Genomic DNA, 15,025 nt, shown 5'->3' on the forward strand with positions numbered 1-15,025 from the left:
CAGTTGTCTGAGCCCAGAGACCATGACTGCATTCATCTCTGTCTCCCCCCTGCTGCAGTTCTTCACTCTGAGGCACCTCTATCCTGTAAGTCTGGGGTTGGACTGTCTCTGGCATCCTGGCAGCCCAGGGAGGCAAGGGGCCCAGGAAACTGTAAGGAAATCAGGTGCCTCTTCTCACTACTTTAACTCTCCTCAAGTTTCACTGAGATTCAAAGGGAAGAGGGCCCCCACCCAGGCCCTCCTGCAGAGTTAACCCCACTGGAGCCAGAGGATCCCTGGGTCCCACAGAAGAACTGCAGTTTTTTAGAGGCTAAACTAACTCTTGCTCCCTAGTCATTTCAGATGAGAAGACCATGGCTCAGAGAGGGTGGGTGTCAATACGGGGTCACACAGCCAAGACTTTGGGGAAGTGGAGGTTGGAGAATGCAGTTCCACCTTAGGTCTCCACTCCCTCCTTGTCCCCAACTCCCAGGAGGCGTGTCTGGAATGTCAGAGGGAGCTGAGCCAGAGGGAGTGTCCCCTTCCCAGGCCCTGGGGGGAGAGGAAGGGCAAATCTTGGGAGGGGAAAGTGACTGCAGAGTTTCGTTCCAACTACACAGGTCCCACCTCAGTCCCCCACCCTGCTGTCCTGCCCAGCAGGCCCCAAGCCTTCTGTCATCCCTTTCAAATCTTACAGTGGACCCTGACCAGTGAGCCCAGAGGGTGATGGGGCCTTTCTGGTGCAGTGGTTAACAGGTAGTCAAACCTGGACTCCAGGCCCAGCTTGGCCTCTCTCTAGCTGTACTACCTTAGTGTGGTTCTCTTCAAAAGCCTGAATTTCAGTTTCCTCATCTGTGAATTGAGGGATAAGGAGAACAGGTGATAATGGAAGATAAGAAAATGACTTAGCACAGTGGTCAGTGGGTGGTAAATAATATCACATCATGATTTCTCCTGCAGAACTGGGAAGGGGGGTGGTGCTGGTGGAGGGAGAGATGCTGAAGGCTGTTTTATTTTATTTTTTTAAAGATTTTTAAAATTTATTTATGCATACAAGAACTGGGGTGTAGGCCAGAGGTAAGAGGTGTGGGGGAGGTGAGAGGATTTGCTAGGGGGAAATGATGTCCTGAGATAATCCCATGCAGGCTTTGTGGACCCCACCCCCACTCCAGACTAAAGCCATCAGGACATTGGGAAAGACAAATCCCATCACCACCAAGGGAGGGTGGCTGGGACCTGAGGGTGGAGTTGGGCAGCCAGGTTGGATATAAAAACCAGACACGTGGGCCTTGGGGGCTCTCTCGCTATCGCTCGCCTCCTGGCTTCACGGCTCCTGGCTGGCGGCCAGCTCTCAGAGCGCCATTTTGGGATTCCTGATCGGCGGATTGGGTAGGACTCATTTAAAACTTTGTCTCCCACTTTTCTCCCTGAGCTGTACATTTCCTCATTTCCCCTTCCCTTGTAAATAAACCTTTTATGAACCTTTCACGTGTGCCTGCAGTAGAGCATTGATAAGTCCTTTGAAGCGCGCGGGTGAGGACCCACAGTCAGGCACCCTGTTTTATATCGGGGTTGCTCTACAACAGATTCACCAGAGACAGAGTGGGGAGCAGAACAGGCAGATCTACTGAAACACACTGCTGAGGGGAGCAGCAGGCGAGACAGGAGAGGTCTGCTGCGCCATATGGGTAGCTCCCTGGCCGGGCGGGGATTGAACTTTTGCTGCAGTGGCTGTAGATGGCAGGCCCTGAAGGCTGTTTTTTAATGGTGATTGAATTTGACCACCCTCTTCTGCCAGATTCCTTCCTGCATTTCCTGAGAGAGAGGGTGGGGAGAGAGTGGGGGTGATGATTTCAATGTGCCCTGGCTTGAGGAGACTTTTGGGGAGAGATGGAAAAGAGATACAAGAGGGGACCAGGCGCACTGGAGTGTAAGGTAGGGGAGCTGGCATTCAAAGAACCTATTAGATGGAGGTCAGACCACCCAAGAAGTCAGGACCAGCTGAGGCCAGGGTGGTGGGGCACAGCAGGGGCTGTAGGGACTTAAGTGAGTAGCAGTGTATGATCCCTACAGGGGCAGGTGGGACGCCGCCCATCCCCCCATCTCTCCACTTACTTGCAGGCATGCCTCCCATCAGCCATTTTGCTGATAGTAAGTTCTAGAAAGTCTTCCTTTCCTTTTGGAAAGTCTCTTCTGCAGTCCACCTAATGCTTTTTCCAGGGTGGACTTGGAGAGAGAATCACTGCGCAGGAGGATAACCAGACCCCACATCTCCCCTCTGTCCCTTCTCCTGAGTATAGTCCTCTCCACAGCCTGCCCATGTTTCTGTGAAGTTCTAAGTTGTTTGGATTGAAATTGGCCTCTCTGAAACCGGAGCTTGGTTCCTGTTTCCTTGTGTGCCTGCCACGGTGTGTGCACCCAGGCAAGTGTGAGTTCTTGGTGTTTCTGGGCGTGACTGCCCTTTCTCAGTACCTCTGATTATGTCTCTGTGGGTCTGTGTGTCTGGCTGGCCACATCTCTCAATCTGGATTTTGCTTTGTGTATTTCTAAGTGAACATCTTGTGCATCTCCAAACGCATCTGTGTGTACTTATAGCCGCTCTCCTGCTGGCAAAGTCCTGCCTGGTTTACCCTGGGGCATGCCTCCTCCTTAATTCCTGGTAATGAGCTCCCTCCTTGTAACTCTTTTCTTTGGATTTTGTTTGTCTGAGAACCTGGGTGGGGCATCCCCCTCAGGCTTGGGGAAGCATAGGTGAGGTAGTGTTGGGTGGGGTGGGAAGGAACTACTCCACCTTGTACAGGGACCCCCAGAGGCCAGAGATGGCCCCCAATGTCCCCAGGAAAGATCTGTTGCAAAGGGGCTGCCTGCAGGGGGCTAGGGCCTCCTTACTTGGATGAGGGGTCCTGTCCTAGAGTGGGGTTCCCTGAGTTGTGGATCAGTGAATGCAATATGAAGGGAGGAGAGACCCAGGCACTGGGCCCTCCAGGAGATCGAAGGGGGTTCACCCAAGAACACCTGAGTTCTCAGTGGGCAGCAGAGGGGGTGTGTCTGCCTAATCACTGCGGGTGGCCTCCTCAGGGACTCAGTGTCTCCACGCCTAAGGCTTCAGCCTTTGGAGCCAAGTTTATCTGAAGTAAGGGAGAGGATGGCCGTGGGAAGGGAGGCTCTGTCTGTTCTGGGCACCTCAGCTGTCCCAGAGTGGCACCTACCTCCTCTTTATGGAAAGGGGAAACTGAGGCCCAGTTTCTCACTCAGGCCACAGGGCAGAGCAGCAGAGCCTGGACTAGAGTCCAGTATACTGTCCCCAGTATGGCTGCCCTCAAACCCCTTTCCCAGACAGCCCTCTGGGACATCTCAGAGGGCAGGACTCGGCCTCCAGTTACCTGCGTTTTGAGTCATCCTTCCCAGCTCTGGGATCCTGGGCACCTGGGCGGGTCTCTCATTCCCTAGGTCCAGTCTCTGGCCTGCTCTGTGCCGAGGGGGTCAATATATCTTTAACCTTTTGCCCTCTGGCTTCCATCTGGACTTGGCAATGGGATACACAGCTGGGAAATCAGAGAGTTTGTTTGCCAGAGTATTTGTGCCTTTTCCAGAGCTTCGCCTGCGTTCTAGGGACTCTTCTCTCCTCTGCCTCCTCTGGTCAAGGGGGAGCTGCTGCCTGCTCTCGGTCCTGGGGGCATCTCTTTTTGTTCTTTTTTTTTTTTTAAATTTTTTTTAATAGAGGCATGTTTTTATTTATTTATTTGTTTTGTTTGTTTGTTTATACAAGCACTGGGTACAGTCAGAAGCGCGGAGGGTGAGAGAATCCACCAGAGCCAGAGCAGGGAGCAGAGCAGGCAGAAGGAGCGAATTACACTGCTGAGGGGAGCAGCGGGCGGCAGGAGAGGTCTGCGCGCCATGTGGGACCCTCCTCTGGTGGCCGAGGAGCAGCCGGGGATCGAACCGGTGCCCAGAGGCCACGGGCAGCTTCGCAACCCAGCGCTCAATCGCTGCTCCACCGGGGAGGCCCTGTTTTTGTTCTTGTGTCTCTTGACCTTGCTCCGTAAATTATCTTTTTATAAACTGTTCAGTGAGGTCCACCAAAGTTATGTCATTCTTGCTGGGTCTCTGATGGGTTTCGTCTCACTAAACTTTAGCTTCTCCATCTGTAAAATAGGGATAGTAAGAGTGAACTCCTCCTTAGGTTGCATAAGGCGAGAATTAAATGAAGTCACATTGATGCAGAACAATGCCAAATGTTGCAACGAGTATGCCATGGAACGAGATGATGGTGGGGATGTGATTACTATCATCATGATGATGCTGCTTCCTTGTGAGCTGTGGGCAGGGAAAGCCTGGCATGAGACACCTCACTCTCCCAAGCCATCTCCTCTAACTTCGGGCTGCTGCAATATCCATGGGGGTCTTACTCAGACTGAAGGTGCAACCTCAATCCCCCCAGCTCAAGTGGGGCCAGATATCCCCGGCAAGACTGGGGTCAGGGGACATGGAAGCCCCGAGCCTCTTTGCCCACTTGGCTTTTCTTCAGAAGACTCAGGCTCCTCAGAAGGGGAGAGGTAGGTATCCCACCATTTTGTGGGGCTCCAGGAGTCTGATAGGAGTTGAGAAGGGTTGTCGTTTGATGAATTAGGTGTTTAGGGGGTAGTGTGGGGTCAGGGGAGGGAGTCAAACCCTGGAAGAAACCAAATCCCAATTTGTGTTTCCTAATCCTCACAGCCTACTCTCAGAAAGTTTCACTCTTGGCCATCTTGCTTTAGCTCCTCAAGAATGGGGCGGAAAGAGAAAAAAAGCAACAAGAAGAAACACATTTTTAAAAAGGGGGAGGGCCTCCCCGTTGGCGCAGCGGGTTGAGCACAGTGCTGTGAAGCTGTCTGCAGCCTCTGCAGTGCTCCGCAGCGCGGGTTCGATTCCCGGCTGGCCGGGGAGATTCCCGCACGGCACGGCAGACCTCTCCTGTCTCGCCCGCTGCTCCCCTCAGCAGTGTATTTCTCCAGTCTGCCTGTTCTGTTCTCTGTCTCTGGTGAGTCCTCTCACCTTCCCGTGCCTCCGGCCTGTACCCCTAGGAAAAAAAAAAAAAATAAAAAGTGGGAAGAAAAATGGGGCAGAAATGAGGAAGATTCCTGTGACTTGGGTGTGGGGAGTGGGGGGAGTTTTCTAGTTCTCACAATGCCTGGGCAGTTCCAGCCGCTTTGGGAGTAGGGAAAAGGTCTGTGCCCTCACCCTGCCTGTGATCAAAGCATAGGAGGCGGTGGGGGGCGCTGGCATTGATGGAGGGTCTTACAGAACAGCTGAGGTTGGCCATAGAGTGAGGTTAAATGGGCTGAAAACTTTCCTGACCCTTCTTAGGTACCTTCCCTTGACTATCTTGGTAATACCTTCAGGTCAGAATGAGATAGAATGTGGTGTAGTGTTGTTATTACATTTCCTGCTTCCAGATAAAACCTTAAACCAGAACACCTGGACCAGCTTCTCCCATCTCTTGCCTTTGGGAAGTCATTTTGATATTCTCTTATCATCTTCTAGCCTCAGTCTTTTTTTTCTGGAAAGTCCCTGTGACGAGTGATGGTTTTCTTGCCAGACTTCCTTGCTGCTCTAAAGCCAAAGAGATCTGGTTGGGAGAGGCAGGGTGACGGTGGAAAGGACTCTGGGGGCCCTGATAGTCATCTGGACACGGTCCACCACTCAACTCCATGGAGATGCCCTTCATAACCCACGAGGCACCCGGAACATCCTGCCCACTACCCTCATCCTTTGCCTCTTTGCTCAGGGTCACTGGCAGGGCCTAGCCGGAAATAGGCTGAGGGGGGAGGAGGTAAGTGGTGCCTCAGTGGGGAGGCAGTCTGCAGGCCCCAGTCTGAGGAAACTCTGCTGGAAGAAGTAGCCAGCTGGGGGAACGATCCCATCTGGGACAGAGACCCAGTGAAGCCAGTGAACAGATTGGGGCAGTGTGGAGCGATGTCTGATGTCAGGACTCTCCAGGTTGCCCTGAGACCCAGAGCAAGTTCAATCTCTACCTGAGTTTCCCCCTCAGGATCCCAGAGCTGGTGCATGAGATGATTTGACCCTTCCTTTCAGCTCTAGCATTCTTTCTAACAGTGAGAGGAGAGTGGGCAGGGTGTGTGTGGCTGACTGGGAGGGATGGGGAAGAGGCCTGCAGAGGAGGCCACGTATAGGCAAAGGCCCAAAGATGTGGTGGGTGTAGAGAGCTCCCCAAGGCCACTCAGTGGGCCAGGAGGCAGCAGCAGTGGGAGAGGACTTGGTTGTCAAGACTTGGAATGCCAAGTGTAAGACTTTGAAGGTTTAAGTGAGAGGGCCTCCCTGGTGGTGCAGGGGTTGAAGACAGCATGTCAAGCTATCACCAGTCACTGCAGCATGAACACACAAGTTTGATCCCTGGCTGGCCAGGGATGAACCCACATGGTGCAGCAGACATCTCTCGCCTTGCGCGCTGCTCCCCTCAGCAGTGTATTTGAGTAGATCTGCTTGTTCTGCTCCCCACTGTCTCTGGTGAATCCTCTCATCCCCACCCTCCACACTCTGGCTTACACCCCAGTTCTTGTATGCATAAATAAAATCTTAAAAAAAAGACTTAGGTGAGTAGGGTTGGGAAAATATGTCTAAAATGTTACTTAAGTTAACCCACAGAGCTGTTGGAGACAGGTTGGGAGGGAGGGAGGAAGCTTGAGGTACCCTGAGCTGATTCTGTCAGATTCAAAGGGGGAAAGATTAGGGTTCTGAAACTTCTGCCACCACCTTGGGCCTAGACCCTCCAATCCATGAAACATACCATGCAAAAATAAATAAATCTTACACCCCAGCTCTTGTATGCACAAATAAATAAATCTTTTTTAAAAAGGCCAGAGGTGTGGGGGGTGGGGAGGGTGAGAGGATTCAACAGAGACAGAGTAGGGAGCAGAACAGGCAGATTGACTGAAATGCACTGCTGAGGGGAGCAGCGGGCGCAACAGGAGAGGTCTGCTGTGCCATGTGGGAATCTCCCTGGCCGGCCCGGAATCGAACCCGTGCTGCAGAGGCTGAGGGCAGCTTCACAGCGCTGTGCTCAACCCACTGTGCTGCCGGGGAGGCCCTATCTCTGTACTCTTACCGACATTCACATTTATTGTTTCTAGTCTTTTTGATATAGGCTATTCTCACAGGTATAAGATGATGTCTCATCTTTCAAAATAATGTATTTTCTTACATCGTTGTTCATTTTCAAACAGAAATTGGTTTCTCCCCTCAGGTGTTGTCCCCTTCGGTCTCTCACCAACTTATCATCCATGAACAACCACCATATTCCCTTATATTCTTCCCTCCCCTGTTTTGATCTCTTTGCTACCCCTCTTTATACATTTTGGACATTAACTCCTTATCAGATATGTGAGTTGTGAATAGCTTTCAATCAGTAGATTGACTTTTTGTTTTTGAGGTGATTTCTTTCACTATAAAAAAGTTCTTTTTTTTTTTTTTTTTACCTCAAACTGTATTACAAAGCTATACAAATTAAAACACTATGGTACTGGAATACAGACACATAGGTCAATGGAACATAATTGAGAACCCAGAAATAACCCCATGCATATATGGACAGCTAATTTATGATAAAGAAGTCATGAGCTTACAATAGAGCAAGGAGTCTCTTTAACAAATGGTGCTGGGAAAACTGGACAGCCACATGCAAAGAATGAAATAGACCACTATCTTACATTATACACAAATTTAACTAAAATAAAGACTTGTATGTAAGCTCTAATACCAAAAAATATATAGAAAAAAACACAGGTGGGCCTCCCCAGTGGCGCAGCGGTTGAGCTCTGGGTTGCGAAGAAGCTGCCCGCAGCCTCTGCAGCACCGGTTCAATCCCCGGCTGCTCCCCGGCCACCGGAGGAGGGTCCCACATGGCGCGCAGACCTCTCCTGCCGCCCGCTGCTCCCCTCAGCAGTGTACTTCGGTCCTTCTGCCTGCTCTGCTCCCCGCTCTGGCTCTGGTGAATTCTCTCACCCTCCCGCGCTTCTGACTGTACCCAGTGCTTGTATAAATAAATAAAAAATAAATCTTTAAAAAAAAAAAAAGAAAAAGAAAAAAACACAGGTGATACACTCCTTGGCATTGGTCTTAGATGTCTTGGGGGCTTGACTCCAATGGCAAAGAAAATAAACAAATGGAATTAAACAATAATTTGAAATGTATAGTTTTGAAGGGTAAATTTGATGGTTTGTGGACTATAGCCCAATAAAACTGCTATAAAGAAAAAGAGTGAGCGAGCGAGCGAGCGAGAGAGAGAGAGAGAGAGAGAGAGAAGAGAGAGTAGGTCTTTATGTCAGGGGTAAACTGTGAAGAAGACTTGAGGAGATGGAAGGAGTTTACTTTGCACCAACCCAACACCTTCCAACTGAGTATTAGATATCCCATTCTTGGAAATCATTTTGGCAGCTCTGCAGTGGCCATTTCTCATTGGCATCTTTACCCTATTTAGCACTCTAACTCCGGCCCCATTACAGGTTTTCTTTCCCTTTTCATCTCTACTCCTTCCTTTCTCCCTTCTGATTGCTCTCTCTACTGTCCTTTATTATTATTTTTTTATTCAGCTGAGCAAAAAGGCTCCCTAGCATAGCTCCTGAGATTTCCTCTCATGGGATCTATTCTCCTCAGATTTTAAAAAGCAGTTTTCCTCTTTCTATGACAAGCGCTCTTTTTTGATGCTGACTGCCATTTGCTCATCTGTTCCCAGATTGTGCTTCATGGAGGCAGGGAGATATAGGCTTGGTTGTTAAAGCTGGCACCTAGTTTGTGGCAAATGGCTCAATAAATTTTTGTGGGATGAATGGGTGGAATTACTCAGAGCAGCCCCTTGAGATCCGACTCCTCCTTTCTCTCCTCCCAGGGATGGTTATCACAAAGGCTTAGAAGGCCCAGAAATTTCCAATGGGAACAGCTATGGAAGAAGCTTGCTGGAATACATACAGTCCTAGCTATGTCGATTGTTTCTCCAAGTAGAGGGAATTTTAGGGGTTCTTGGTGGGCCTCAGATTTGGGTGCATGTGGATGAAAGAGAGGCAGAAATGACACTAAGGTTCCATGCCTCTGTCCCTTGATGGGCATATAGCCAGCTCCCCTGGCTGTAGCTGCGCCTGGAGATCTTATCTGGGGCCTGGATGATGGATGGTACTGAGTCATGGACCTGCGGCCTAGGAAACATTTCTGATGTTGAAACAGGCCCAGGGGAGCAGGTGGGGTGGGTGTTTCTAATTTGCCACCAGTATAACTATCATCACCTCCCACACTTCCTGTCACCTCTGGGTCACCTTCATGGTCATCACTCATCTCTGACCTTGTCATTCAGTTGTCACCCTCAGCATCATCTCTACCTCACAATCACAGCAACTTTCTTAACTATGCTATCACTTGACCCAGTTTCTCCAGCATTGCCAACATCCTGGCCCCAGACCCAAGCCCAGGAAAGTTGTTCTCTGATCCAACCCTGTCTTCTTTATCAGCTGTTTCGAATCCAACCCTGGCACTGGCTGGTTCCATTTCCCTGTCCTCTCTCACCTTGACTGTCACCACCTGTCCCAGTTCCCATCACATCTAAGTCCTCCTGACGATCATCCTGTCCTCATTCCAATCATTGTTAAGTCCTTCCCATCTCCCCTCTGTTACCTTACAGCACTACCCATCCCTCCCTCCTCCTTGCCAGTATCATCAACATCCTCCTTACTTCCAGTTCCTTAACTAGCTCCTGAAATATGTAATCTCTTGTGCAGATATCCTCAACACCTGCTCACCGCCAAGCCTTTGCCCCTGCCTTTCAAGCCTCTGGCCTCCTCTGAGTTTCTTCTCTACTTAGAAACTCCATGCTCTTTGCCTTTAATTTATTATTTTAAAAAATATTTATTTATTTATTTATGCATACAAAGACTGGGGTACAGGCCAGAGGTGTGTGTGGTGGAGAGAGGATTCACCAGAGACAGAGTGGGGAACAGAACAGGCGGATTGACTGAAATACACTGCTGAGGGGAGCAGCAGGTGAGACAGGAGAGGTCTGCTGTTCTGTGTGGGTGCATATAGCTTCATAGGTTGCGTCTTAACCCCTTGCGCCACCAGGGAGGCCCTGCCTTTGCTTTATGCACTGGCCAGGGGTGCTTCATTTTGATCCCAAGCTCAGCCTGACCCTGGGGATAGGTCCTTATTTCAGGGGTATTGAAAAAGTGCTGGGAATCTTCTCTGCCTGTCCTTATAACATCGGCCAGTTGCTTCTGTCCAGCCTAGACCTCAAATCTCCACTCATTAAATAGACTGTTATTTCACTTTTCAGAATTCCTTGATGCCCCCTTAGACTATTACCTCTTGCTATACAGCACATCCTCAGGCCCCTTGTACCTTAACACATAATAACCACCCATTGTGTAATCATATAAGACCGTCTTGCCCACTAGACAGGACTGCTTGGGGAGGGTGCTAGCTGTTTCTGTCTCAGTGCATGGTACTGGCTTCTGGTAGGGAGTTAATGAATATCTGTTGAGTGAATAAATACTACTTATTGAGCATTTAACAGTGCCAGGCACGGTGCTAAGTGCTTTACACATATTAACTTCATTCCCAGTTGTGTTTAGTGTCTCTCTTTTTAAAAAATTACTTTTGAGCATTTTGTGGGCCTCTTAGCTTATTTGGCACAAGCACTTCTGACAAAGTTCAAGTGGGAAGCACACTCTCAGTTACTCATCAGAAAGTAGGACACTTAGAGAAAGTCAGTTACTCACAGAACAAGGAAAAACACTTTCTTATAATTAGGGCAAAGAGCATCACAGCTTGTGATGTTGCCGCCTGTTCTCCAAAGGAGTTTGAAGAAGCTGAGGGCTATGGAGGGCACCTGAAGAAGATTCCTTCTTTTTGTCTCTGGAAAGCAAAAAAATTAGATGCCTACCTCACACCAAAAAAGAATGATTTCAAGAGATGAATATATAAAGGTTTAAAATAAACCTGAATATTTCTCATATTCTTTGTCCTAGTTATTTAATTTCTGAGAATCTGTCCTTAGATCATCGACCATGTAGACAAAGACTTTGCCCAAAGATCTTCATTATGCTGTTACTTATCCCACTGGAACATTGAAGTATAAATGAATATTTATGAATGAAAAAAGAAGATAAAAATTTCAAAAGCTGGAAGCAAACTAAATACCTAATGATGGAGGATAGAGAAAGTATGTTTTGTCTCTTGACAAAATGAAATCATGATTCTGAAGAGTTGATAATTATTCTATAATCATGGCATTAAATGAAAAGGGCATTATACAAACAGGCTCATACAGAATTGTTTTTAATTATGTCAACAGAGTAATTAGAAAGATTAAAGGATAAAAAAAGAATGAAAGCATTAATAGGCATTATGTTGTGGCTGAATTCTGAGCAATGTGTTTTTATTTCTTATGGTTTTCATATATTCTTTGATGGGCATTATTATAACAAAAGCTATGCACTTATAAAAACAACAAAGAGGCAAAAATAATGGTTTCTGAGAAAGTGTCAGTATTTTATAATCCTACATTATGTTTTGAGTTACTAGATTATAAATTCTGAGGTCAGGCCACTTGTCTATCTCCCAGCACCAGACTTGAGTGGACGAGTGACTGGCAGAGTGTGGTGGAGCTAATTAAATGTGCTTTTTTTGTAGCATCTCTCACTAATTTTCACTTTAATCCTCCAGAGTAACCCTTCCCCACACAGGATGTTTTAGGGTTGCTTGACCTACAGCACCAGAAATCCCACACACAGATGTGATGGCACATTTAAAAAGTGGTGTGAATTTAAGAAATCTTATCAGAAATATGAAAATAACACCTGCTTAAGCACTGAGACTCTTTCTCTTCCTTTGTTCCAGCCTCAGTCAAGGGTACCACCCTGGCCAGAAACCCAGGGGACACTTTGGTGTTTCCTGTTCTTGCACCCTCACGTGAACCATTCCCCAGCACCATTGCTCCAGCCCAATCCCTTTTTCCACCCCCAATGCTACTCCCTTTGTCTCAGCCCCCACCGCCTCCAGCCTTCATGACTGCCACAGCCTCCTAACCAGTCTTTCTTTTCCACTCTTGCTCTTCCCCCCCAAATTTGTGCCTTCACGCCCGAAGAGCCATGCTGAACTTCCTAACAGACTAAGCTACCTCTGCCCCCTGCTTCCATGCCCCCCGCCCCCCAGTACTCCCTGGAGCAAGTATTAGACAGTTTCTGATCTGGCCGAGGCATTTGATCTTCCTGTAGAACCACACTCCCGACTCCAAGCACATAGAGTTTCCCTGTTGTCACTTCCCAGACTCCAATTGGGACTTTTTCAGAGGAACTGATCCTTTCTGCCCTACATCCCTCCGCCTGGCTAACTCCTTGTCATCTCTCAGTTGTTAAAGCAGAGGTCCTTTTCCTCTAGGAAGGCTTACCGATGCCCCCAGTCCCAAGTTTTGGTACCGCTCCTCTCAACTTCCATAGGCCTCTGTGCTATTTTTTTTTTAATATTTATTTAATTATTTATACAGCACTGGGTACAGTCAGAAGCACGGGAGGGTGAGAGAATTCACCAGAGCCAGAGTGGGGAACAGAACAGGCAGAAGGACCAAAGTACACTGCTGAGGGGAGCAGCAGGTGGCAGGAGAGGTCTGCGCGCCATGTGGGACCCTCCTCCGGTGGCCGGGGAGCAGTTGGGGATCGAACCGGTGGAGGCCCTATTTTTTTTTTTAAGATTTATTTATTTATGTATACAAGAACTGGGGTACAGGCCAGAGGTGTGGATGGTGAGAGGATTCACCAGAGACAGAGTGGGGAGCAGAACAGGCAGATCGATGGAAATACACTGCTGAGGAAAGCAGTGGAAGAGTCAGGAGAGGTCTGCTGTGCCATGTGGGTTGCTCCCTGGCCAGCCGGGGATTGAATTTGTGCTGCAGAGGCTGCGGATTGCTTCATAGTGCCGTGCTTAACCTCTTGCGCTACCAGGGAGGCCCAGGCCTCTGTGCTTATTACCTCTATTATCAGCGCTCATTCACTCACCAGCTTCCCTACTGCTTTGCTTTGTTCACCCTTCAGTGCTGGGCCTCTGGTTTGTTCTCCATTGCACTCCATTGCACTCCAGCACCTGCCACTTGGTAGGGTTTCCATGGCACTGAATTTGTGAATGAATGAATGAATGAATGAATGAATGAGTGAATAATGAATAAATGAAGGAGGAGCTGATTAATACCTCTTGAGATGCTCAGAAGTAGACATTCAGAAAAAGAGGCCCTTTAGGTTCCAAAAATTCTCCAAAGGAAATAAAGTTGTCATATGGTCTAAGAAATAATATGGATTTGATAGGCAGGAATTTAGGGGGTGAATATGTATTTAGAAACAGCAGTGTTCAAAGAGGGGGAATTGGGGAGAGGTTCACCCCATCTGGGAGAAGTATTTTTATTGCTGATAATTTAGAATTGCTGAGGATGGTGATAATAAGAAGCAGATCAAGGGCCTCCCTGGTGGTGCGGCCGGTTGAGTGCTGCGCTGTGAAACTGTCCACAGCCTCTGCAGCACAGGTTCGATTCCCACCTGGCCAGGGAGAAACCCAAGTGGTGCGGCAGACCTCTCCTGTCTCGCCCGCTGCTCCCCTCAGCAGTGTCTTTGGTCTGTCTGCTCCCCGCTGTCTCTGGTGAATTCTCTCACCCTCTTGCACCTCTGACTGTACCCCGGTTCTTGTATAAATAAATACATATTTTTTTTAAAAAAGAAGCAGATCATAACTTTTAGTTGGTTTTATTTTTTTTTCCTGCTGCTGATGCACTCTGTCACTAGGGGAGACAGCTCCTTCCCTACCTCCAGTTCTTATGGCAGTGGTCAGGACCCCTGATTACCAGGTGAATGGTTGTTTTCCTCCCCTTAGCACAGAACAGAGAGTGATTTCAGAGGCTTCCAACTTTCCAAAACCCTGCAGGGCAAGGATGTCACTGCCAGAGCTGGGATCCATCTGTGAGTCCTCTGGTCCCCCACAACCCTCTCTGGCAAGTCTCCTTACTGGTTGCTATCTGTGGCAAGGAGGTTATTTTGTGCAGGGATGGAGGATGCATAGGATTATACATAGAATTCAGGCCTAGATCAAGTCTGTCCTGGAGGCCTTGGGCCCGTTCTCAAGCCCCTTTCTGGGTCTCACTTTGCCTATGCATAAAACTGGGGTGTTTGGTGACCTGGGACCTGGGGTCTTCCATGGAGCATCCCGGGGAAAGGTGGGGATGTCATTCATGGGCATGATGGCAAGTTGTCTCCCTCAGGCTCCCTCTTACTGCTTCTCTCACTAACCTATGTGAGACATTCTGCCATAGGGGACTGCCTGGGTTGGGTGTGTCAGCCTGCAGGACAGAAGGCTAGTCTGGACAGGTGGACCATAGAGCTTGGGCCCCAGGATGGGGTGTGTGTGTGTGTGTGTGTTTGTGCCGTGGAGACAAGGAGATGAGGGTGGATCCCAAGCAAAGGTCAAGTGTGAGACATGGTTCCAAGAGGCCAGCCACCCTTGCTTGGTGGCTGCCTTCAGGAGCTGCAGAGATAGATGCTGGGCTAGTCCAGGTCCTGGCTCTGCCCTGGGGCTGGGGAGGGGCTGGGTTGTGGAGAATAGCCCTTTGATGAGGTAACTTCTAGAGTGGGAGCCAAGGTTTCTTTCTGGGAAGGAAAGGTGGTGTCATAAAATCAGGGGAAATTCAGGTTAGACTACAGGAGGGGCAGATGATGGTGGATCAGGGAGCATGAGATGTCTCTTGAGTTGGCTGCTTCTGAGGAAAAAAGGGAAAAGCCAAGACATGCAGCCTCTTCATGGGAGAGAGTGCTGTCTTGTTAGAAGGCAGGGGAGGGGGCCAGGATGACCTGAGAAACAAGGTAGCCTGTAGTTCTCAGCCAGGTTTTGGGGACTTGCAGTTTAAGAGGAAGCCCTGGGACATATAGAGCATAGGTCAGATACCTGGCAGCCTTGGACCTCACTTGTTCCTCCTTCAAATGGGGAGAATCGACTTGGTCTTTGCTTATCGAAGACAGTGTTTCCTGAC

The sequence above is a fragment of the Talpa europaea genome, assembly GCF_964194135.1.
Source record: "Talpa europaea genome assembly, chromosome: 7".
NCBI classification, from domain to species: domain Eukaryota; kingdom Metazoa; phylum Chordata; class Mammalia; order Eulipotyphla; family Talpidae; genus Talpa; species Talpa europaea.